Source organism: Phocoena sinus, chromosome 4 (genome assembly GCF_008692025.1).
Source record: "Phocoena sinus isolate mPhoSin1 chromosome 4, mPhoSin1.pri, whole genome shotgun sequence".
Lineage (NCBI taxonomy): Eukaryota > Metazoa > Chordata > Mammalia > Artiodactyla > Phocoenidae > Phocoena > Phocoena sinus.
In genome coordinates this window covers 90,676,719-90,703,083 of record NC_045766.1, presented here as the reverse complement: position 1 = coordinate 90,703,083, position 26,365 = coordinate 90,676,719, and the positions used below count along the sequence as shown (strand labels likewise).

The 26,365-nt window shown below is 39.7% G+C and overlaps 1 long non-coding RNA gene across 1 annotated transcript; it reads left to right on the top strand.

The window, feature by feature from the left end:
- Positions 1-4,679: 4,679 nt before the first annotated feature.
- On the top strand, positions 4,680-10,361 carry LOC116752574. The gene is made up of 2 exons (XR_004349557.1): positions 4,680-5,078; positions 9,349-10,361. It is a non-coding gene; the product is annotated as an uncharacterized LOC116752574 (long non-coding RNA).
- Positions 10,362-26,365: the final 16,004 nt, after the last annotated feature.

Genomic DNA, 26,365 nt, shown 5'->3' with positions numbered 1-26,365 from the left:
CTTTTTAGAAAACAATTCCTTAAATTATTGTTTTAAATACTTGAACTGCTTCATCTAACTTTCTCTGATAGCACGCTAAATTAGACTAAAACATGGAACGTTTTGAAAACCTATTTCTGTTGTCAGTGCTTCCATACGAACAGCAGGGGGCAATAGCACACCAAGAATTGTGGAAACTGTCTCAGGCTCTAAGAAACACTGTTGAATTGCTGCACTGGGTCTGTGTACCCCAACGCGATGATCTCAGCTCTCAGATGAAGTCTTTTGTTTTGTGTCCTATTTTACAATGCACCGTTCAGTTTTCTATGAGTTGTGACTTATTCAGACAGCATTTCACTGACAGTTTAGCTTAAGAAAAAAAAAAAGGTGAAGGAGAAAAAAAAAGAGGAAAGAGAAAATTAAGTGCAGCAAAATGAAACACAAAAAGACAAGGAAGAAGTAATCCTGCATGTATTGAAAGTTTGTCCCTTCTCTGTTCCCACCCACTGGAATCTTAAACATTGTTTTCCTGGATTACAGACTTAATTCACAGATTATTCATAGATACACTCATTTCATTCTACCTTCTCTGTCATACAGTTTTCTGTTAAAACAACATATTTCTTTATAAAAAGAACAAACTGTTTTAAGCTGAATACTTTTTAAAAGAATTCAAAAAACTGTGTGCTGGCCTTTGGTCAAGCGTCTCTGTATAGAATTTTAATGTTTTTCTGCTTTTTAAATATTTATTAGTCAAGATACATTTCATTGCTATGTTTCAATAAAGTTATTCCCCTGTAAATTCACGCCTTCAGCTAAACAGCAAAAAGCTGCAGTTGTGAAGCTGTATCTGATGAGTTTGGGGGTAGAATATTAAGTAGAAACTGTAACATCAGAGATTTGAGGAATATATTCAAGGATCATTTCCACTGCATTGGAAGGTGTTTCATAATCCAACCTTCAAAATCAGCAGAGATTAAACTATTTCATGCATAATTTGAGTTGCACCCCAAAATATAAAACCTGTAAGACTGGCTTCTTTCTCCCACCTAGGCTGGAATTCCCAGAGTTACTAATGCAGCATTCTCACAGAGTTATTAATTTATGACTGTGGAATGGCAGAAGTAATATTATTTCAACATCTGGCACTAAAATTCCTCATCAAGGGATAGTCCTTTCCCTCCCTGAGACTGAGGGCTCTATCTGATACCCTCAACTTTATCCCCTCTGGCCTGTCTCCTACTATTCTCCTGCACACAGCGCTCCAGTCACACCAGCCTCCTTGCTGTTCTCTGAAAACACACCAAGTAATCTTGTGCTTCAGGGCCTTGCTGTTCTCTCAGTCAGAGTAAGTCTTAGCCCACTTATCCAAACGACTCATCCCTTCACCTACTTCAAGAGTTTGTGCGAAAGTCACTTTCTCGTGGAGGCTCTCCCTGACCACTTACTTAAAATAGAAAACTCCCCCCTAGCATTTCCTACTCTCCTCCCCCTCCTTTATCTTCCTCAATAGCACTTATCATCATCAAATATTATATGCTACATCTTACTTATAATAAAAATGAGCTACTGAAACCAAACATATCTACCAACAGAGGGCTTAACCCCCCTATTAAAAGGACAAAACAGTTGATTCCAAAGCAAAACCCAACTCTTTGCTGCACATAAAAGACAAAGACACACATAAAACAATTCAGAAATGCTAACAATGAAAGGATGCACAAAGGTATACCAAGAAAATACAAAGAAAGAATTGAGATTTTGAAATCCAACTAAGTAGAATTTAGACCCAAACCTATTAACAAGTCAAAGAGCACTTTACAAATGCTAAATGCTACAATTCACAGTGAAAATAAAATATTTATAAAATATGCAGCAAATAACACAGTAGCTTCTTTCATTTAGCAGAAACTACGAGAGACTCAAAGAGACTAGAAATACATAAATAATAGCAGACTTTAGTATACTTCCCTTGGTCCAAGACCAAAAATGGTACCAAAAAACATTTACAATAATTGATTCCATAATTACAGAGACATCTATACTTCAATAAATTACATAAAGAAAAGTACAAATAATATTCTCCATCAACAAGATGATAAAAGTATGAATCCATAACAATCAAAACATAAGAAAATCTTCCCACTGTGAAATTTAAAATGTTTCTATTAAACTTAGCTTGACTCAAGGAAAAAATAACAAATGATAATGAAATTTTCTAGAAACAAATAATGAAAACATGATATCAGAGTTTACAGGATACTGCTAAAGAGTGTTTAGAAAAAGATTCATAGATTTAAATATTTGTATCAATAAAAATGAGAGAAAATGAGATAGACATTATCCTCAAAAAGTTAGAGATATTTAAGACTTGTTTTTTTTTTTCTCCCTACTTTGGACTTAATTTTCTTTTTAATTAAGCAAACTAGATTTGAAAACAACCTGAAACAAATAAACCTAGTTGTATCAAACTGCATTTAGCACTTTTATAAATTCATTATAACTTTGGTTCTGTTAATTTGAAACTAACATATATTATGGGAAAAAGTAAATAAGCAATTATTTTAACATTAGGAACCGTGCTTTTCAGCAGAAAAGAGATTCTATAAAATTAAATAAGTAAAAAATTCTATAACCTTTCATTAGAATTGGAGTATCAGCACAAATTTATGATTTATTTTTCTTTGAAAAACCACATATTTCCTAGATCTGTATTAAAATGTCTGAGAAGTAACAACAGGCCTTTTAGCCATGAACATCCTACATGCACAGATTGTGGTCAACAAATACCATTTTCACTGAAAGCAATGAAGTCTCCTTTGAGAAATGGCTGATTCTAGGACTGGAGCGGTAAATGAGACTGTTCCAATACGAGACTGGGACTCTTTAAAGTATCCAAAAGCAAGGAGGCTATCAAGACATTTGCAGTTATCAAATGAACACAGAAGCCAAAGATGGGCAATTTGAGCTTTAAAATGAATAATCACTGCAATTATATAAAAGCGTATATAGAGATGCCAATAGAATCAATGCAAAACTAGAAGCAATAGGAAATTCAATATGAGAGCGAGATACAAAACTACATGTAGAAATCGATGTCTTCATATGTTTAAGCAATAAGTGATTATAGGGGAAAATAGAAGAGATGATCCCATTTACATTACCAACAAAAATGAAAAAATATCCTAGGAGTAAATGTTATAAGAACTGTGCAAAACATATATGAGAAAAACTTTAAAGCTTTCCTGAAAGAAAACTGTGACTTGAATAAAAGGAAAAATAAACCTTGCTCCTCAATTGAATAATGCAAAATCATAAATTAATGCCAATTTTCAAAGTGTTTTTTACACAGTCAGTTTCTGTAGTTTACATGGAAAAAATAAATAAGCAAGATTATTTCCCCCCAAAACAGGAAATCAAAATAAGGAAACAGCAATAAGGCAGGCCTAGCTCTACCAGATATTAGAACATATTATACAGTTTCTATAATTAAAACAGTATAATATTAGCACTTGAGTAGACAATCAGATCAATAGAAAAAAATAGTAAATATAGATGTAGAGCCACATACAATGTGGAAATTTATGTATGTGATAAAAGTGGTATCTCAAATCACTGCGAAATAAATGGGCTTTTGAAAATTAAATGTTGTTAGAACAGCTAAATAGGTCTGTGAAACAGAAAACATCGGATATAACATCACCTAAGTGGAATTCCAGCCAGAAAAGCCAAAAAATTCAACGTCAATCTTTCAATGAGGACCAATTTGAGTATCCAAATTGAAGGGCATTCTGTTAAACCACTGGTCTGAACTTTCCCAAAAAAGTCAATGCCAGAAAAAAAAAAAAACAATAAGCAAAAAAGGCTGAGGAAGTAGTCTAAACTGAAGGAAGCTCAAGAGACTTTATGACTAAAATCGATACGTGAGCCTTGTTATATCCTGGATTTTTATTCTACAGACAACAACAGGGTAAGCAAGGATTTGGGGTGGCGTGGGGGGACAATGGAGGAAATTCTAATATGGACTATATATTAACTTAGAGTAATGTAACAACGTTTAGTGCATTCCACCTCCCCAGGTCTGAAAAGCCTAGGGATACATTTCCTAAAGACACAGCACTGATCCTATAGGCCAGTAGTCCGCAGTTGGGGCGATTTTGCCCTGCCCCGCCCTCCCCACACCCACGTGATAATGTCTGAAAACATTTTGGGTTGTCACAAGTTGGGGAGGGGAGGGCCGGGTGCTACTGGCATCCAGCAGCGTGTGAAGGCCAGGAGTGCTACTGAACACGGTACAATGCCCACGACAGCCCCACTCCCCTCACTACAAAGAGACTTCACGCCAAAATCAACAGCGCCACAGTTGATAAACCTTGATGTAGGAGAATCCCTTATTCTCAGGGGACAGTACTGCGATATTAGGCTGAATTAAATGAAATGGTCTGCCGCGCAGGTCAAATATTGGTAACATTTAAGGGTGAAGGGTTATGACGTCCACAACTCACTCTCAAACTGTTCAGCAAAACACACTGTATGTGTCCTTCCGCCCTGCTTTCCTCCTCCCTCGAGTACCGAAGCAGGGTCGTACTCCTCCTAGCGCGGACGGACCCGCCGAGCCTGCGCGGTGGGAGAACACTCCGAGCGACCACTGCGCAGGCGCTAGGTGGCAGCCACGCCCACGCGGCGCTTCTCCAAAAGTTAACAGAGGTGGGGCAGACCTCGCAGTCACCTCGGCTGCCTGGAGCAGAGGAGAGAAGAGAAAGCTCCCGAGGGGGCTCCGCTGTCTTCTCCAGGAGTGACGACGCTGCTTTCCCAGTTGAACCCCGCCCCCTCCTCTGCGATCCGCTGCGGGCTTCAGGGAGCATCGCTTAGCCTTTGGAGCCCTCTGCCAGGCTAAGAGCCCGTTGCGTGCGGCCGCTGGTGCCTGGCCATTCCCGTGCAGGCTGGATTCTCCAGAGGTGAGCTTTCACACTCTGCTTAGTGGATTCTGAGTTACTTTCTGACGAGCCTGGGCAGTACTACAGCTCGTGACCACTGACCGAAAATGCCCGGGCAGGCTCATTCCACACCGGGCTTCTCGCCAACAACAGCTTACCCAGGTAACATTTTTAAATACCTTAAAATTTTTCAGCCTAGAGTTTCTTAATCAAGGAGTTGACAGACTTTTTCTGTAAAAAGCCAGATAGCAAATATTTTAGGATTTGCAGGGCAGGAACAGTCGCTTATTTTTCTTTTTATTTTTTTTTAACAACCTCATAAAAATGTAAGGAAAAAAACCCCGCTGGTAGCTTCAGGCTTTACAAAAACATGGGGATTACTATGATTAGATTACAGTCTTTCAGTTTACCCAGCACGGAGGCTAGAGCTTAAGTCTCTGGTCCAACCACAGTTCTGCAGTAAAGACTCAGGTTCCAGGAGGACCACGACCCAACCGGGCTTACTGGGCGCCACCTACTGAGGCTTAGTTTACCATCTTTTGGGCCCCTACACCTGCACCTCTGCTCTTCTCTTCTGAGTGGCCGTTGAGTTCCTGGCAGTCAGGAGGGCTGCCAGGATATCCCCAGACAAGCAGCCACACCCTCCTTCGCTCTAAAATGACAATCCCTTCCTATCTGGGAGCAAAAACCAAAGTCCTCACACTGTGATTAAATGAGTATAAACAATACAAGATCTCAGACAATTGTATTTATATAGCATTTTTTCTATTGATAGATGTAATATATTTATGTCCACTCTGGTAATTTGGAAAATATGGAAAAGCATATGGACAAAAATTAAAATTCAGCATACTCCCAACCCACAAAAATGAACTATCAAAATGTTTCTGTATTCTTCTAGTCCAGCTTTTCAATGCATATTAATAGGACAACTTACTGAACTGGATTTCTAAAAAATTTTTCTTAATAAACTTTTGTTGAATTACAAAATCCAAAAATGTGGTGAAACTGTAAATATACAGTTCAATAAACTTTCAAAGACTAACACAAACATACCCTTGCAGCTGCCACCCAGATCAAGAAATAGAGCGTGCTCAGTCAAGGGCAACTTCTCCCCAAATATAACCATAATCAAAAGATTAGTTTTGTCTTTTCTTTAATTTCACATGAAATGAATTATTCAGTAAATACTCTGTAGTATTTTATTTCTTTCCATATTACATTTGAGATTCATCCACTGTTGCATGTAACAGGTCTGTATTTTATTATATGCGGTATGGCATTTAATTGTGTGAATATGCTGCAGTTTTTTAAATTTCAGCTATATTAAGGTATAATTCCTATACCATACAATTTTCATCCATTTAAAATCCACAGTTTAATGTTTCTTTAGTATATTCACAGGTTAAGTGCAACCATTGACAGGCACAGTCTGTTTTAGAACATTTTCATCACCTCAGGACAACTCCATATTCTTTAGCTGTCACTCCCCTACCCTGCATCCTCTCCAGCCCTAAGCAACCACTAATCTATTTTTTGTCTCTATAGATTTGCCTATTCTAGATAGTTCATAAAAATGGAGTCATATATCTTTTGTGGCTGGTCCCTTACACTGATCCTGAATATTCATGTTATTTCCAGGTTTGGAGCGATTGCAAATAATACTGCTGTGAACATTACTATACTAATCAGCATATTATGTGTATCTAAAGCTATATATGTATCACATAGATACATATTTCTCTTGGGATATATACCTAAAAGTAGAATAGCTCCAACATAGGTTACGTTTATGGTTAGCTGTAGTTGATAGTGCCAAACAATTGTCCAAATTTACACTCCCACCCGCAGCGTGTGAGACTTTTCATTGCTCCACACCCTCACCAACATTTGGTGGTTGTGTGGTTTCAGTTTACACTTCTTGATGACTAATGAAAAAAAGCACCTTTTCATGTAATTATTAGTCGTTTGAATATCCCCTTTAGTAAAATGCCTTTTGGTTCTTTATTCCATTTTTGGTGAGGCTATCTTTTTCTGTTTGATTTACAGTGAGTCCATTTTCATTTATGAGTACTGCAAACAAACAAACTTTTGCTAATCTGTGACTTGCATTTTAACCATCTCATTGTTAAATTTTAATGACTGTAAATTTTAAATTTTTATTGAAGTCTAACTTTTCAATCTTCTTTTATGGTTAGTACCTTTGCTATCCTAAGAAACCACTGCCTACAAGGACCTTCTCCTGTTTTACCATCTAAAAACATAATGTTTGGGGGACTTCCCTGGTGGTTCAGTGGTTAGGACTCCACACTTCCACTGCAGAGGGCAAGGGTTCGACTCCTAGTCAGGTAATTAAGATCCCACATGCCATAAATTAAAAAAAATAAATTAATTAAAAATAAAACATAATGTTTTTCTTTGAATCTTTAAATCTACTAACCACGTAGGATTGATTTTGGAGTATGGTGTGCAGTTAAGTTTTAATTTTTTTTTCATATAGCTATCCCGCTGACCCAGGTGCTCTTCTTGAAAGACTATTCTTTTCCCACTGCCCTGCAGTGTCACCTTTCTCATAAATCAATAGAAACATAAATGAGTACAGATCCTGCAATTAATAGACAAGGTCTTTAGCCATGATAAACATGTTAAGGAATCTTACTAAAACAAGATGTAATATGTGAAGAAGTAGAGAATTTCGAGAGAGATATGGGTAATATTTTTTTATGAGATGGAAATCCTACAACTGAAAAATATAATATCTGAAATTATTTGATAGGTTATCAGTAGGTTGGACACAGTCATGAAAGCATCATTAAACTTGAAGACAGGTTGCTAGAAATCATCCAAATATAAGTGCACTGAGAAAAAAATATTTTAAATAAACAAAGCATCAGTGACTGATGGAACAGCATCAAATGGCCTAACATACATGAAACTGAACTCCTGAAAAGCAAGGAGAGAGAGCCTGGGGCAGAAAAATATTTGAAAAAATATTAGCAAAAGCTTTCCAAAATTGATCAACTATATCTTATCCAGGACATTTACTTGTTTTCAATGGGGAGTGGATCCCAATAACCTAGCTTACCATGAATGGAATTTAGAAGTTACCATACATCTTACACGAATGAGCAGCAGGGCATTTTAAAGACACACAAAATGTGGAAAAATACTCTGTGGGGTGGAACTGTCCCGAACATTACTGTACTTTGAGCATAAATGTTGCCTACCCATTAAAGCCCATAGTACCACCCCAATCATAGTAATACCAAAATGTCCTCCCAGTTTTTCAAAATATCCCCTCAGTGCATAGTATGGCCCTACATCCATCGAGAACCCCTCTCTCACATGATCTGCCACTGCCTCCTTTCCTCCTTGCCCCATGCCCTTTCTAACCTCATCTCTAATGCTCACATCTCGCAAACCACACTGGCATCTTTCCATCTCAGGGCTTTTGGGATGGCTTTTCTCACTTCCTGAATGGTTCTGCCCCAGACATCCACATGACTGACTCTTTTCTCCTCCTCAGGTCTTTGTTCAAACGTCATTTTCTCAGTAAGACCTATAAATTAAACAAAACAAAACAAAAAACTTGCGAGTTCATTCCCCCATCCCCAATTTATTTTTATATGTAGCCTTTATTTGAAATGCTATGGGGTTTTTGTTTTTGTTTTGTTTGTTTTTTTTTTTTGTGGTACACGGGCCTCACACTGCCGTGGCCTCTCCCGTTGCGGAGCACAGGCTCCGGACGCGCAGGCTCAGCGGCCATGGCTCACGGGCCCAGCCACTCCGCGGCATGTGGGATCCTCCCGGACCGGGGCACGAACCCGCGTCCCCTGCATCGGCAGGCAGACTCTCAACCACTGCACCACCAGGGAAGCCCAATGCTATGTATTTTAATTATTTAATTTCCTTACTGTCTCACTTTCCCCACCAGTAGAATGTAAGTTCTGGTGAAAACGGAGGGGGATTTAACCAATCTTTTTCTCTGTAGTGTCTTCAGTACCTTAAATGAGTAAAAAATTATAACTGATAACATTTTTCTCAGGGCTGGCATGTGGGCAACCTTAATTTATTCCTAATAACCTCTAAATCTTTCAAGATACTTCTTCAGTTTTTCATGAATAAGAAAGTCCTGACAGTATTCCAGTAATTTTTAAATGTTTAAGGTATGTCTGAGTGTCTTAGCAAAAAGGATTACAGCAGTAAAAGCTCCAGCTTTTTACCAAAGAGAATAAGAAATGTGATATGGTTGTTTCCAAAGCAACGAAAAGCTTTACCTCATTAAGTAGACTGAGGGTTTCTCCTTATTAGATTGAAATATCCAATCAAATAGCTGAGGGCTGCCTCACAAAGAAAAAACACTTAGAGCTGTCATCACAAAGAAATTTGCCTATTCAATTATAAGCTAATTTGTACCAACTTCTTTCTTCAGGCGTCAGGCATCAGGATCGATGATGAACTTTCAAAAAGGAAAAGGATGGAAAATCATCGAACTTACCATGAACTGTGCTCCCTTAAGTGTTTCCTTATAGCATGTGCAGAGTCAAGGGAAATTATATTCCTGTATTATTTAGTCTACCAACAACCTATTTACCTACGGTCTTAATCTGGGTTATTCTTCAAAGTAGAGCCTGAAACAAAGGTAGACACATTCTATTTGGGAATGTGATCCCAGGGAACAGGAATGAGACAGAAGGGAGTGAACAGGCAGAAAAGGGAAAGTCCAGACAAAACAAGGTAGTGTTATTGAGTGGTCCACTAGCATTCATGGCTACTTAGTGCAGAGCCTTCCCAGGATTCTTAACAAACTTTGGCTCAGAACAGTCTGCCTGAGGGACGAAAAGAAGAAGGATTTATCTCTCAGCAGCTATCACCTGTGTGCTGAGGGCTGCTCCCATGGGGCATTAACTCCCCCCTGAGGAGACCCTCACTGGTACTACAGCATCACATGTGCTGCAACAGAGAAGCTTTGGGACAGGAAGCTAGATTCTTGACGCAACCCTGAGATGAGGCACTGACAACACAGAGCGGGATGAAACCTGCCCAGAGCTGTTAACCAAAGCTGCGGCTGGAATCAGAGGTGGAAGAGATGGGAGACAGTGCACAGGAGGCATCTCATAAGCCTGGAGAATGTGTTGTTAGCCTTGTCTAAATCCATATTCTCTCTACTTTCTATCATCAAAATTTCATCGTCCAGATCAAGGTTGGCAGAAGGGTTAAATAGGAAGGTTAAATGTATTTCCTAGAAGCTGTATGTTAACAGTTTTAACCTTGAGTGACACAAGAAATAGAAAGTGACCCTAGAACTTGGAAAAATTTTAAATTATTCTACTTGAGACATTTTACCATTGGATAGCAATATTAGATATCTTCTAAACTCATGTAATCTCAGAAGTAATCATGAATTGTTTGGAGAAATAAAGTTAATCATTTCTTATATTTCTATTACCTTTATAAATCAGTGTCATTAATTTTTCCTAAGATATTGTTTTCTACTGTCACATAGACTAGTGATACAGAGCTTACAACCAACAAAGGAAAAATTGGTAGAAACACAGGAAGGAAAAATGTTGGAATAATTTCCATAACCTAAAGGGTTGGCATTAATATTGGCTGGAATCGGGGAGGCAGGGGGGAAACTGCACATTTTGACTTGGGGTTCCTCTTTTGAAGTTCCATTTTACCAGAAATAATTTTCTCTCTGCCTACATCCATATGATGTCATTATCATCCTCACTTGTTTGGTCTGGAACTGCCACCAGTAGGAATAAACTTTTGAGTTATTTAATATGGATCGAGGGCTTCCCTGGTGATGCAGTAGCTAAGAATCCACCTGCCAATGCAGGGGACATGGGTTCGAGCCCTGGTCCGGGAAGATCCCACATGCCGCAGAGCAACTAAGCCCATGGGCCACAACTACTGAGCCTGTGCTCTAGAGCCCGCGAGCCACAACTACTGAAGCCCGCGCACCTAGAGCCCGTGCTCCGCAACAAGAGAAGCCACCGCAATGAGAAGCCCACGCGCCGGAAAAAAGACCCAACACAGCCAAAAATAAATAAATTTATAAAAAGGTATATATATATGGATCGAGCTCCTACTATTTGCTATGTATTGGCATACTGCATATGAGTAAGACATAATATAAAACATTACATCCAAACATTTCAGAATACATAATCTTTTAAGGTATACCCAGGACATTTACCAAAACTGACCATATGATTGATCACAAATGGTCAGAACAAATTTCAAAAGATTAAAATCCTGTAAGAGTATGAAATCAGAAATCAATTATATAAAGATAAAAAATTTCCCAAATGGTCGTAATGTAAGGAACATACCCCTAATGACCCGAGTCAACCTATAAATCACAGTAGAATTTAGAAAATATTTTTAAATGAATTCTAATGAAAATACAACATATCAAAACTTTGTGGCATGCTGTGAAAGCAAATGCTTATGGGAAATGTATACCTCCAAATACATATATTAGAAACTTTACAAAAAGGTTAGCTATCAGTGTTTCAAGAAGCTAGGAAAATAGTTGTGTGAAGCAGCTTTTCAGACATGGGACAACTGGCACAAAGCAGGTGGAACAAGGTGACCCTACCATTGTCCTGCCTTTCTGGGTTTAAGCACTCTGGACCTTGTTGCAGGAGGAGGAGCTTAAACGGAGCAGAGCAGTCCTGCTGACTTGAGGAGACAAGGGTTAGTATCGAGTGGGACAAGTGTCTTGAATTTCAGGGCAGAGTATCAGCAAGAAAGAAGGTATGCAGAGAAAAAATTTCCAGAAATTTGCATACGGATCCCTCTGTGCCCACTGCTGCACACCGAACAATTCCCAAAACAAGCACAAGAGTGGGAAACATTTAACTTCTATCCAGCCATAGTGGGGTGTCCTCACAGAGAACTCCACACCAGGAAGGCTACATCTTACATAAGTAGGGCTAAACTAGCATGACAATAAAATCCAGACTTGCTCAAAAAACAAGCCTCAGTAACATGAAGCTGATCCTCAAGTAACTACCTGCCAGAACCAAGTCCAAATTTGTTAGTTCAGGTCCTCCAAGAAGCACATGCAAATATGGAATTAGATTTACAAGAGATATACTTGGGGAAATGCCTGTAAGGGTTGAAACAGAGAGGAAGCCAGAGGAGTAGAGTCTTCAGACTACCTAACATGTCTGACCCCTTTGAAAGAAAGAGAGAAGGAAGGAGGGTTGAGTAGCAAGGGTCCCAGACTGCAGCATAATTCCAGGAAGGTTTAAGGTCAGAACTTGCCTCCCAAAGGAGTTCCTACCTCACAGGAATAGGCGTGCATTAGGATACCTGCTCAGTGGTTGTTCCAATGGAAACGACCCATGGGAAATGTAGCCTAAGCATGAAAATAATGGATCCAGAGAGCAGCTGGGGCCCTCAGGTATGCTACTGTCTGCAATAGATCTGGGTAATGTACTTCCATGGCTCTGTAGTCCATGCCTTGTGCTGCCGAGCTCAGGAAGCGAGGCCTCCGTGGTCCCTGTGGGCCTATCTTCCTGGGGGAAACTTAGAAGAAGGAGGTAGTAACATTAGTGAGATGAACTACATCCCCTCTCTTGGCAGTTGATCTCAGGGCTTCAAGTGGTCCTCATCCTCTCCTTCCTCCACTATCCATTTACCAATCGTCTCAGCAGTTCTTGGCAGTTTACCTGATGATGTGATGCAAATTTTCATCACATCTAAGGGTCTGAACTTTTAGTGACCATGCCCTTCTTAGGTTGGGTTTGCCACGTGTGTCTGTCCACAGTTACAGCAGGGCAAGGCAGGAACAGGAGGCACCAAGTGCCTCACCTGGAATCCACACACATGCCTCCCTGTGCCATTCTGTAAAAGCAGCCCGACCTGCTCATCACGTGAATATGGTGACTCCTCACCTGCATACCCCTGGGCACAAGGAGTACAAAGTGCCCTAATGGCAATTATTTCTTGTAGCTCAATGGGACCCTAACCACAGCCCCTGGCAAGAGTATCCCCACTTTGGGAACCAGGGCCTCAGCTTAGAGAGGGTAGAGTTGCAGGGCAGGAAGCATGCATGCTTCCGATAAGAAGTCATTGGGAGTGTTGTAAATGAGGCCACTCCTCTGCCATCCCATTTGACTCTCACAATCCTCCTACTGGGGACGCAGCACCATAGAGGTCTCTGGTTTAATGAATACACTGTATCCTGAAGGATAACATCCCAACCTTTCAGAATGTTGCCTCGAAGCTCATACTTTAGCTGTGCCTTTAGAAGACTGTTCCAGCATTCCACGAGGCTGGCTGCATGTATCAGGCTGTAGGTGGTGGAGTATGTGATAAGACCAGGGGATCTCATGGTCATGGGCCTACTCTTGCACCTTCATCACCATCAAGTGGTCTGATACTATGTAAGTCCTTTATAGTGGTGCTGGCTGAGGCTCTGTGGGTAGGAAAGACAAACCCCTACCTGCACTAGGTTCTATCTCTGTGAGGGCTTACATAGTATCAATACTATGTACAATAGTATTAATAGCTATGCCCAGATGGGAGAGGCCTGTTAGAGTTAACTTGTCACCAGGTGACCAGTTAGTCTCCTTGAGGAACAGTGCCATGTTGAGGACTTATTGACGGTCTCTGTGGCTGACAGGCTGGACATTCAGAGGCCACAGTAGCTAGATCAGCCTTGGTAAGTGAGAGTCCATGTATTGAGCCCAAACATAACTTCCAGCTCTGCCACTGTAGCTACTCCGTTCATGTACCTATCATGCCGGTTCGGGGTGTCTGATGACAAGGCCTGACTGTCAAAACATTTTGTTTATTTGGTTGCTAAGTGCCCCTTTCATAATGGCTGCTTTCTGGTGGATGTTAGTGTGTGAAACAAAAATCTTCACACTCTGTGTCCACTCCCATAGGCCCATCCACATAACTCTACATCAGACTTCCTTGGCTCCAATTATCTAGTACTTTTTCCGTCCAAGTCCCTGAACGGATGCCTCAGCCATTAGCCACTGGCCAGTAAAGTACACATTCTCACCTAGAACCAGTTCTCTACACAAAGTAGATGATCAGGTACACCACTCACAGCTCTGCTTATTAGAAAGAGTTGCCCTCTCACTGACCTTCAAGTACATTCCTGGTCATAGCTATAATGTAGCCAACTCTTTCTGATCCTCTTTCCTGATTGGGATTGAAAAGTATACATTCACCAGATCAATGGACACATACTAGGTACATGAGCTTTTCTTAATCTCTGTCACCAATGATAACCACATCTGCCCAGCAGCTGCAATCAGGGCTAATACAAGGTTATACCTGCAGTAGTCTATAGCCATTCTCTCCAGTTTCTTCAAAGCCCAAACTGGCAAAGTAAATGGAGAAATGATGGGGACCACCAATGATCTCCACCTCCCCCCATCCCCACCCTGGCCAAATGTTTTTGATTTCCTATTTTGGCTGGGATGAGGAGGAATTTCAGAGGTTTCCAAAAGGCTTTATGTGTATGTTGCAATCGTTTCTAAGAACACATTAAGGTACTGTGGGCGTGACCACTTGTGGGTCCACAGACTCAGTGTGTCCTTTGTGAACCAGATTTTAGCCAGTATGACAGCCAGGACCAAGTAGTCCCCGGGAGCCCGCACTTTAATAGGGGGCCGTGATGCTGCTTTGGATTTCCAGGTATCAATGTCACCCTAGTAACTGGTCACATGTCCGTTTAGGGAAGAACTTGGTGATTCATCACAGTATATTCATACCACTGTATAGCAGGGTTCTTCCTCCTAGGGACCCAGCCCCCTCTTCCATCTGTGGGTTCCAAATCTGAAAATTGCCTCAGATCTGGAGAGTGAACAAGGGAGCAGGAGGTTTCACTGGGAACAATGTCCTCGGCCTCATCCTTTTCCATTTTTGCCTTACCGGTTATAGATATTAAGCAGCATTCTTGTCACTTGCTCTTTTATTTTGGCTGTAGGGGTGTTATGTTCAATTAATCGTCTCCCAAACACCCTAAGGGTCAAGCCCCCTTGACTGTCCCTCCCACTTCACCAGTTGTTACAGTAATTATGGCAGCCTGACTTTCGGTAGTTAAGCACCAGTCCGCTATTACTTCAGCGCCCCTCACCCCCAATGACATTAACAAGCCCACCTCTGTTACCGCCTCACCTGCAATCAGCCCTGTTCTAAAGAGGAGAGCCACCACTGGACCCATGATGCTCGTACCCTTTTACAAGCACATCCCTGGCAACCTTTTGAATCATGTGTCTTCTGGGCTCTGCTTTGGAACAAAATCATGTGCTGGGTTTTCTAGGTTCCTAATATATCCAGTCCAGTATAACCACTTCCCTCAGCCTTTTCACTGAATGTCCTACCATTATCCAGGACAAATTGGGCATTTCCATTTCGCTGTGTTGGCCATAACTATATCAGACTTCTAAGAGTTAGCCTATCAGTGAATTTGTCCCATCTCCTAGGGTTCTTGCTAGGATGATAAATCCTGTGTCCCAATAAAGTGTCCCTTAATAAACGTGTTCTTATTTTTCTAGTCTTATATCCTGGCCCCTGGATAAAGCACCCTCAAAAATCCAAACCTGGTACATACTACTTCTTGTAGCACCTTCAGTATATAATCTTTTTCTTCCCTTATCAGGCCCAGCACTTCTCAAATGAGGTTGTGCTGGATTTAATTCTAGTCATCTGCCCAGCAGACTGGAACGAAGATGGAGGCATCTCATAAGGGGTCACCTACCTACTGTCTTGTCAAGAAGGGGGCTTTGTGATATCTTCCACCACAGGAAAAGTCCATAGCTTTCCATAAAATACTATGCTGTCCCATATGACTTCACTGGTAAATTCTTGCAAACATTTAAGGAAAAAAAACAAGCATAACTTTGATACTAAAACCTGACATGGAATTACAAAAAGGGAAAATTATAGATGGAGCCAACATAAAAGATAGGATTGTCAAATCAGACTCAAAGACACAGGAATAAAAGATTTTATCCATGATACAGTTTTGCTAATAATCTCAAGAATACAAGCAATCAAGAGGCACAGGCAAAGCAGAGAGAAGTCGTGAATAATGTCTATGTATTCCTATTTCCTTCCTTCTCGCATTGGATGAGCTATTTGGCAAAGCTGGAAAGATACATTCTCTAAATGAGGTCACTTCACACAACATGGAGGATTTTAGGTGATGACACTTCTTCATTTTATATCCAGGTAATTGTATAACTTACATGATACTTTCCTGAGAGCCATGCCCCACAAATGCAGAGATTGTGATTTTGTTTACCATAATCAATTCTAAGTCAGGGAAATCCTGCTAAGAATGTTTCAAAGATAAGGATTCATGTCCTACTAATTAATATTACTTTCTTTACATGAAGTCTGTTATCACTATGTTTACAAGATTAATTAACCTGTCTTCTTTTTTCTTCTCTCTTTCCTGGAAACATCTTTCTTTCCTGGAAACATTTCCAGGAAATATTCTTTGGAATCTAGCTACTTAACTCTTTCCTGCTCAGAAGCCAATAAACCTCACACATGTAGGTGCTAGAACACTAAATGAAATATTATCAAACAGAATCTGCAATATGTAAAGAGGTTAATTAGTACATCAGGATGTTGGCTTAACATTTGAACATTAATAACAGAAAAATGAGAAAAAAGTATGATCATAGATGCAGAATAAGCGATTGACAAATCAACACTCATTAACATTATAAATTATCAGCAAACTAGAAATGAAGGGAACTTTCCTAACCCGATAAGAGTATCTGCTAAAAACCTACAGCTAACATAATACATAATGGTAAAACATGGAATCTTTCCCCTCGTGGTCGAGATGAAGGCAAGGATGCTCACCCTCATCACCTCTATTCAACACTGCACTTGATGTCCTAGCCAGGACAGTGACGAAGAGAAAAGAACAGGAATATATATATTGGAGAGGAAAAAATAAAATTGTTACCCCATGATCTACCATATGTAGAACATCTGAAATAATCTACAAATAAACAATTAGAATGACTGTGAGGTCAACATTGTGATACAGGGTAACTCTATCAAAATCAATTGTACTACATATTATTGTACTGGATCAATTGGACAAATTAAAATATTTTAAATTTACAACAGTATCAAAAACATCAAATACTTAGAAGTAAACTAATTGTAATACAATTTTTCTACATTAAAAACTATAAAATATTGCTAAGTGAAATTAAAGAACATTTAAATAGAGATATGAACAATGTTAATGGAAGGAAGACTCAAAATTTTAAAGATCAATATTTTTAATTTTTTCCAAATTTATTTATAGAGTCATTGCAATACCAATAAAAATTCTAGCGGGGTTTTTTTTTTGAGGAAATTAATAAACTGAATCTAAAATGTATACAGAAATAGAAAGGACCTGGAATAGCCAAAACAGTCTTGAAGAATAAGTTGGAAGGTTTACACTGCCAGATATCAAAACCCACCAGAAAGCTACAGAAATAAAGACAGGTAATATTTGCACAACGATAAATTAATAGGCTAATAGAATAGAATAGTGAAGTAAAACTATGGTTATGTTTTTTCCAGAAGCAAACGCTTTGTTCTTACCCCAGCACCCATTCCCCACCCAAGCTCATTCCCCCACTCAAATTATTCCTGTAGGCTTCACGCCTTGGGGAAGAGAGGCCATAGATGATTCATCAAAATAAAAGTTAGTTATTGGCTTTGGGATTGCAAGGACCAAAATCATGGCCTAAAATGTAGGCTTGGAGGGATACTTGTCTAGCCAATCTCTTCCATGCCTACCTCCTCCAAACTCATTCAAGGAAGAAAAAAAAATCTCAACACTAAGTAAGAAGAAAGTAAATCACAGTTGAAGAGAAAGCAAGAGTTAACTGCTGCTGAGGGTTCTGAAGAGAGTTTCATTATTCTAACTTAGAGCATGAAAGAACCCCCCAGAAAAAATGTATGTGAACTAAAAATAGACCAGTGCCCTACTTCTTGTCTGGTTATCCTGAGAAAGTCCCACAGTGTTGTTTTGACACTGTGGCATTAAACTTGGAGTAGAAATAGCTACATTGAAAATTCACTGTTCAGAATAGCCATCATTAAAAAGTCCACAAACAATAAATGCTGGAGAGGGTGTGGAGAAAAAGGAACCCTCCTACACTGTTGGTGGGAATGTAAATTGGTGCACCCACTATGGAAAACAGTATGGAGGTTCCTCAAAAAACTAAAAATAGAGTTGCCATATGATCCAGCAATCCCACTCCTGGGCACGTATCCAGACAAAACTCTAATTCGAAAAGATACATGTACCCCAATGTTCATAGCAAACTAAATGTCCATTGACAGATGAATAAAGAAGATGTGATATAGATATATATATATGGAATGGAATACTACTTAGCCATAAAAAAGAATGAAATAATGCCATTTGCAGCAACATGGATGGACCTAGAGATTATCATACTAAGTGAAGTAAGACAGAGAAAGACAAATATATAATACCACTTATATGTGGGATCTAAAATATCATGTTATTTACAAAACATCTAAAATATGATACAAATGAACTTATTTACAAAATGTAAACAGACATAGAAAACATACTTATGGTTACCAAAGGGGAAAGGGGTGGGGAGGGATAAATTAGGAGTTTGGTCTTATACAAACTACTATATATGAAATAGATAAACAGCAAGGTCCTACTGTATAGCATAGAGAACTATATTCAGTATCTTGTAATAACCTATAATGAAAAAGAATATATATATATAACTGAATCACTTTGCTGTACACCAGAAACTAACACAACATTGTAAATCAACTATACTTCAATTAAAAAAAAAATCGGCATTGAGTAACTAGGCAGATGGATCCTAAACTATGTCACAGACATTATGGGACCACAGAATTACAGAATGGAGCTAATGCTTTTCTTGGTGTGATTGAAAACATGACCTCAAGAGCTGACAGACTAAAGGGACCTCTTGGCCAGAGATGGAGTGTGAACTCTTTGAAGCAGTACTGGATGGAAATGCAGACATCCCATCAGATGTCAGCATGGAAGGTGATGTCAGTGAAGACCAGAAAGGACAGTGTTCATCTCAGCTGATGCCAGCTGTGGACAGGTGCCAATAAAGAATCAGATGTACCCCCAAGACCAAGACATGACTGAAGTCCCCTGGAGCTTAGCTGCAACCCTGGGTGGAAGAGGAGATGTTGTATTAACTTACCTTAAGATATGATGTCTGTATACCTGGAAAATGACTAAAGTTAAGGATCTGGGGTGTGTGACTGTATGTTTGCCACTAGGCAGAAGGACAGCTTAAAAAATAAATTAAGGTCAATTATGGAAAAGCAAAGTCCTTTTTCCACAACCTGACTGTGTGACTTGCAAGCCCATAATTACTATGGCAACACCAAAGTTTTCAATCAGGACTTATAGGCAGCGGAGCCTGGAGAAAATCATCTGTACTCAGTTCCTTTAACATAGCCTGCAAGGCACTGTAAGATTAGTGAGACATTTATCATATTATGTTCTGTGACACACTAGTTCCATAGGATATGAATTGATGTTAGAAGAAAAACAAAGTTGGAAGGTTTCTTCAGTGTCAGCTTCTCAAAGCCATTCATATGTGGAAGTTTAGTACAGCTCTTCAAAAGATATTATTTGACCTGGGTCCTGTGGCAGCATTATGATCTATTTACTGCCCAGATCCCCCTTCAAGGAAGGACTTGCTCCTCATTTGCTGGGAGTACTGTTAGTAGGCAGCCTGCAGCCATCAACCCTCTTTGGGAATTGCCTCAGCTGCAGGGAACCACTCAACCAAGGTCGCACCCCGTCATGGGTTGCCCATATCCAATGACCCACCAGTGCAAGATTACAAAGTTGTTCTCTTGCCCATCTCAGGGAAACTCTGAAGGTCATTCCGACTCCAGAGCTCTCCATGATGTCGGCCAAGGCTGTTGTTGGACCTGCATTACATCTCAGCTTTTCCTTCTACCCATTCCTGTTTCTTCCCCTCTTTCTACAAATATTGGTCCCAAGCACTCTTCTAAATAAACATCCTGCAGGTTAAGCTACATCTCAGAGTCTGCATCCTGGAGAAACCAGTCTGAGATGCCCCACTTCCCAATTCTGTTTGCCCACCAAAACCTTTCTTCACAGAGTACCTAACAAGCACAGGGTTAGGAAACACATCTTGGATGTTGGTAAGTACAAGTGTGAGAACTGGGTAAGTGTCTGTGTGGGAAGTGAGGGAAGGGTGCCTGAGCCTGATCACCAGCCCATGAGTCTTTTACAATTTGAAACCAGACCAATTTTGAGATACACCTAATTCTTAAAGTGCTACAGAATCTATTAGCTATTGAGGCAGAGGGAGAAACTCTAAATATTATATGACCTACACAAATACATTTTTATTTTCCTAAAAGTGATCAGTGGGTTCGGATAAAACACATTTAATTTTGTCTGACAAACACAAATATTTTGCATTCACAGCTGCCTTGGGATACTTAGTGGGAGAAGAAAAAAGAAAAGTATATTGAAAGCCTTTGAAAATCATTTTCCATGAAAACTAGGCAGTAGGATTTCCTCAAAACTGAAAAAAACTTCAGAACTGGAAAGTCTAACCAAAAAAAGCCCAATGAATTATAATATACTTAACTTATTAAAATATTTGTGTTTGGCAAGCCACTGACTAATATCATCCCAAGATGTAACTGTATTACCAAAAAAAAAAAAAATCCATATCTTTGAAATAATCATTTTTGTATTTTAATACCACTTTGAAACAAGGAGCTGGCTTGAAAGACTAACGCCTAAATGATCAGAGATGGTGAGCTATCAGACTGTATAATCAGCATAGAGCAATTCCCAAAGAAGATGAGATGCGCACAGCTTCTACAAATGTGGCCCGGGGAGGAGTCTGCCTCAGCTCACTTGAATAAGCTACTGTCTATAGCTCACAAGGGTCCCGTTCTTAATGAGGTGGTGCGTAGCCGCAGCACACTGTGAATCCAAATAGCAGATGGCAACACTGTTGAGTAGGCTGGCAGTCTGATGTCTAGCCACCAACTGGCAGCAATCATTATTAAACTGATTCATGTGCCCAGGGAAAATCTTTATAAGAGTCTTAGTAAATGTGAGCAGTGAGAAGCAAATGATCTGCTATTCCTATTTTCTATGGATACCTATAATTTAAAAAATATTATTCCCCAAGGCAATCTACATAAAGAATTGGCATGATGTGTGAACTGGAGGCCCTATTCCTTTTCTATATACTCATGTACCTTTAAACGTGATGGCTATGATTTCTCTATTTAGTGAATCACTTTAACTCAAAGGAAATAGCTTCAAAGCATTCACCTTATGGACTTATGGCAAATACTCAATGATTTGCAAGCACTTACAGATTCTCTAAATAAATCTTCCATGTAAATGGTACTGCAAATATAATAACAGCATATTCTATCTCACATTATGAAGCAGTGGCCTAAATTGCTCATGATCCATCTACCTGTAGCAGGTAACTCATCCCTGGGTGAAGAGCTTGTTATGTACACTTTAATGAGGGCAGGGACTGTGTGTGTCTGGTTTACAACACAGTGTCTAATACACAGTGGACGCTCAAATATTTGTTAAGGGAACGTACGAACACCGGAACAACATATCCAGTTTGAATAGATGAGTGTTAAGTGTAATGATGATGACCTGGAATTAAATGGTTCCTAATGTTATTTTATTGAGTTGGGTATAACTATCATAATCCTTATCTTTTTAGAATACAAAATTGAGGTTTAGGTAGGTCAAGTAACTTGCCCAATAACATGCAGCTTCTAAGTATCATAATTGAGACTTGTACTCCTGCTGTCTTAATCCAAAGGCTATGCTCTTAACTCAGTGTTCCAGGTGCTGATAAGTTCAAGAGAAAACAAGGAAGAGGAACCCCAGTTCAGCTTGCTTATCTCCTGGTCCTCTGTTACAACAATATAGTCTTGAAGTTGATGGCTCTGATGACAGCAGAACTACAAATGCTATTTTTTCTCACATTCAAAAAAAGGACCTGCCCCCTTAGCTGTAAAATGGAAATGAAAATACTATCAATCTACCTTCCATAGATTGTTATTTTTAGGCTAAAATAAGATAATGGATATGCAAAATAGAAATCACCATACAAAAAACATGGATGATTTCCATTCATTAATTATTACTACTGGGAGATACTAAAAGAAGTGCTGAAGTGGGGAGGCAGAAAACCTTACTAACAGGGATAGACTAGAGGAGCAGGAAGAAGACAATCAAGAAGGAGCTATATTTAGAAAATAATATTACATTAACTCTGTAAAGTGACAGATGGTAATTAAACTTACTGTGCTGACCATTTCACAAATGTTGAATTGCTATGTTGTACATCTGAAACTAATATAATACTATATATCAATTATACCTCAATAATAAAAAAAATTAATTTAGAAACTAAAAAAAAAGCTAGAACATTCCTCACTTACCTAACTCTTATCAGTTAGGGAAATGGAAGGAAAGAGAGTTAATGTTCTCTAGTTCCCATGTAAAAGATAATGAACACCCACTACAGAGTTACAGAATTAAAGGTTCATTGACTTAGCCATACTATAATCTTTTAAACAACCAGAAAAGAAAATCATAAGGACAAAAGTCTGAGGTTGTGAAATAAAACTGGAAATTCTGCAGTTTATTTGCTTTGTGCCTGTGTGGTTTCTACCTTCCACTGACTCCAGAGCCATTACAATTAGCATCTCCCAGGGATGACTGGAGATAGAGTAGGCAGGGGGAGTTAGGTTAATGAGGCAGTGTAGAGGAAGGCAATCCTGTGGACTCCTGGTCATCAGGATACACAGGTCTTTAACCTGTAATCAGGTAGCCACAGTTAGGAGCACTCTCAAAATTCCCTTTCACCCCTGGATTCCAGGTTGTAATATTCAGTTATTATAGAAAATGGTGACCAAGTTCAACTTAAATTCTGGGACTTCCCTTGAAAGTTTACTAACAGTACCTTCTTCCTTTGGTAGCAGTATAGTCAGCAGCTCTCTATTAAGGAGACTAAGGGCTGTCACTGCAAATAGCCAGGTTTCCTGGTCATGTTTGTGTCTCCACTGTGGACATCACACAAGACATTTAACTTAGTTAACCAAAAGTATTTCTTAACCCCAAAAGTGCAGAGGTATGGTCGAGTGGGTAGAGCTTTGAAGTCAGTCAGACCAATATGTAAATCTTAGTCATGTAAGCTTTAAATGTGTAAGACTCAGCCTCAGCCTTAATATGCTCATTATTTAAATGGATATAGTCCCTGACAAGGTAGCTTTGAAGATTCACGATAATATACTTAAAGTGATTAGACTGTCTGGCACAGAGTCAGTTTTCAATAAAGCATAGCTGCTACTATTATCAAAGTTGTTAATCATTGGAATGGTTAATACCAAAATTGGCTGTAATTTTATTTTCACTAGGTTTTCTTTTTTTAATGAAAAGAGAGCTCCAAATGAGTGTTTACACGAACTTATTCTAGAGATTCAGGCATTCATGCAACAATCACCTCTCAGTTCTCTTTTCATAATTAATGGACTCAAGGAACATTAACTAAGTTCCTACTATGTGCCAAGCCCCATGAGTCTAGGGTCTAGGGAAGATACAAAAATAAATATAATATAGACTCCACTCTAGAGAATATGTAAAGAATAATTTCAAGAAGAGAATAAGCATCATAAAAGAGGCATAAACAAAATATTATAGACTCCAGAGTACATGGCTCTTCTGTGTGAAGGAATTGGGAAACCATCATGGAAGAGGTGGTATTTGATCTGGGCCTTATGGTAAGCACAGAATTTAGATATGCAGAGATTGAGGAGGAGGTAGACAAATGAGTGGATGATTCATGAATGATTCATTCATTTCAAAATCTTCCCCTTGTTCAAATTCCTGGAGATTAGCCTTTGTGGTGCCTACACTCTAGTGATGGCAGGCAAAGCCATATGAAAGTGAGGTGACATGAGCAAGTTCACGATGGCCTAAGGGAAGAGTGGCTGTTAATAAATTTACAACAAAATCTTGGAAAGTTTCAAATGCCGAGGTAAAATATTTGGACTTTATTCAAGCCTTTTGGAAAGAAATTTCAAAAACATTAACCCCGTATTAAACTTAAAAGCTAGAGATCTTGCTGAAAAGTACAAACTGACTGAAAAATCACTGTTAAAAGATAAACCAAGGCATACTGAAAATTTTGAGTTTATTTGAGCAAAAACTGATGTGAATCAGGCAGCCCCAAACTGAAAGTGGTCATGAGAACTCCACCAAGAGAAGCCGGGAAAAAGACATACAGAGAAAGTGTGGAAGCAAAGAAAGGAAATTATTGATTGGTTAAAGCTAATGCCTAGTTGGCTCTTTGTGACTGGTTATCCTCAGAGTTTTGATTTCCTAACCATGACGCATTGACAGACTTAGAGGTCAGTTTGCTTACAGGCCACCAGGGCATTAGAGCCATAGTCTGTGGACTCCTTGCTTAATTAATTTAGCAACATGCATATTGTTAAGACTTGTTGAATGGCATCTAAAATTCTTTCTAGCTGTGTTTGAAATGCATCAGAAGGAAGGAGGTCTAGAGATAGGAACATAACAGAGAGAGGGCTATTTCAGTAGGTCAGGAGGAGATAATGAGCACATAAACTGAGTCAGAAGAGACAAATGGGAGACATTGTGATGGTGCTTCATGACTCTCTGTAACTCTGTCCTACCTCCTACCAATATGGAGAACTTGGGCAAATAAAAAAATTCAAATCCATATCTCTCTCAATATTTTCACTTACAGATGTGTAAACATTTCAATTTTAAAATATTTTTCTTTCTTTCTTACTTTAGTTTTGGCTGCATTGGGTCTTCGTTGCTGTGCGCAGGCTTTCTCTAGTTGTGGTGGGCAGGGGCTACTCTTTGTTGCGGTGCGAGGGCTTCTCATTGCGGTGGCTTCTCTTGTTGCAGAGCTTGGGCTCCAGGTGTACGGGCTTCAGTAGTTGTGGCACGTGGGCTCAGTAGTTGTGGCGCACAAGCTTAGTTGCTCCGTGGCATGTGGGATCTTCCCGGACCAGGGCTCGAGCCCGTGTCCCCTGCATTGGCAAGCAGATTCTTAACCACTGTGACACAAGGGAACTCCAACATTTCAATTTTTAAATCATACAAGAAATAAATAGCAAGGTGACTGAAAACTCAATTAATGTGGCAGACTCTAATGCAAGCCAAACGTGTATCAAAGAGCTGCCTCCCAAACTATGCATTCTTTTCCATTCCAACATCGTCCTGTCTGTCTGCCTCTATGCTACCTGTGTCTTCTTCAAGAATTTTCAGTTAATTCCTCCCTTAAAGTCTAAATCTGTTGTCAAGTACCGAACCCCCTTCATGGCTGCAACCAGCAAGGCATATCTAGCTAACTTTCAATCTGGCCCATTTTTGTGTGATGACAGTTTCTTGAAGTGACTAATATTATCTCTATGTGTGGTAGAGCCCTATGTGTGACTTTTCATTATAAAAATATCCACTGGGTACATAACATTATTCAAGAAAACATGAAAGCTTACAGAACAAGTAAACAGCTGAAAGGGCAGCACAAGATAAATCTTTCCTGATAAAAACAAGGGAATATATTTCATTATCTATGAAGAGCAGAGAGGTTAGCCTAAGAGATATATAAGGTTAAAAAATACCATGAGAGGGCTTCCCTGGTGGCGCAGTGGTTGAGAGTGCGCCTGCCAATGCAGGGGACACGGGTTCGTGCCCCGATCCGGGAAGATCCCACATGCTGCGGAGTGGCTGGGCCCATGAGCCATGGCCGCTGAGCCTGCGCATCTGGAGCCTGTGCTCCGTGACAGGAGAGGCCACAACAGTGAGAGGCCCACGTACCGCAAAAAAAAAAAAAAAAAAAAAAAAAAAAAACCATGAGAGGGACTTCCCTGGTTGCACAGCCATTAAGAATATGCCTGCCAATGCAGGGGACGCGGGTCTGAGCCCTGGTCCGGAAAGATCCCACATGGCGCAGAGCAACTAAGCCTGTGTGCCACAACTACTGAGCCTGCGCTCTAGAGCCCACGAGCCACCACTACTGAGCCCATGTGCCACAACTACTGAAGCCCGTATGCCTAGAGCCCGTGCTTCGCAACAAGAGAAACCACCGCAATGAGAAGCCCGTGCACTGCAACAAAGAGTAGTCCCCGCTCGCCACAACTAGAGAAAGCCTGCGTGCAGCAACGAAGACCCACGCAGCCAAAAATAAATAAATTTATTAAAAAAAAAAACCATGAGAGACATACACACAACTGTAAATATATTAATAGAGATATATAAAATTTATCATAGTCCCATTCCCCCAATGACTGCTTATTTCCACCCCACTCCCACTCTATTATTATCCAGTTATAAAATCAGGGATGTG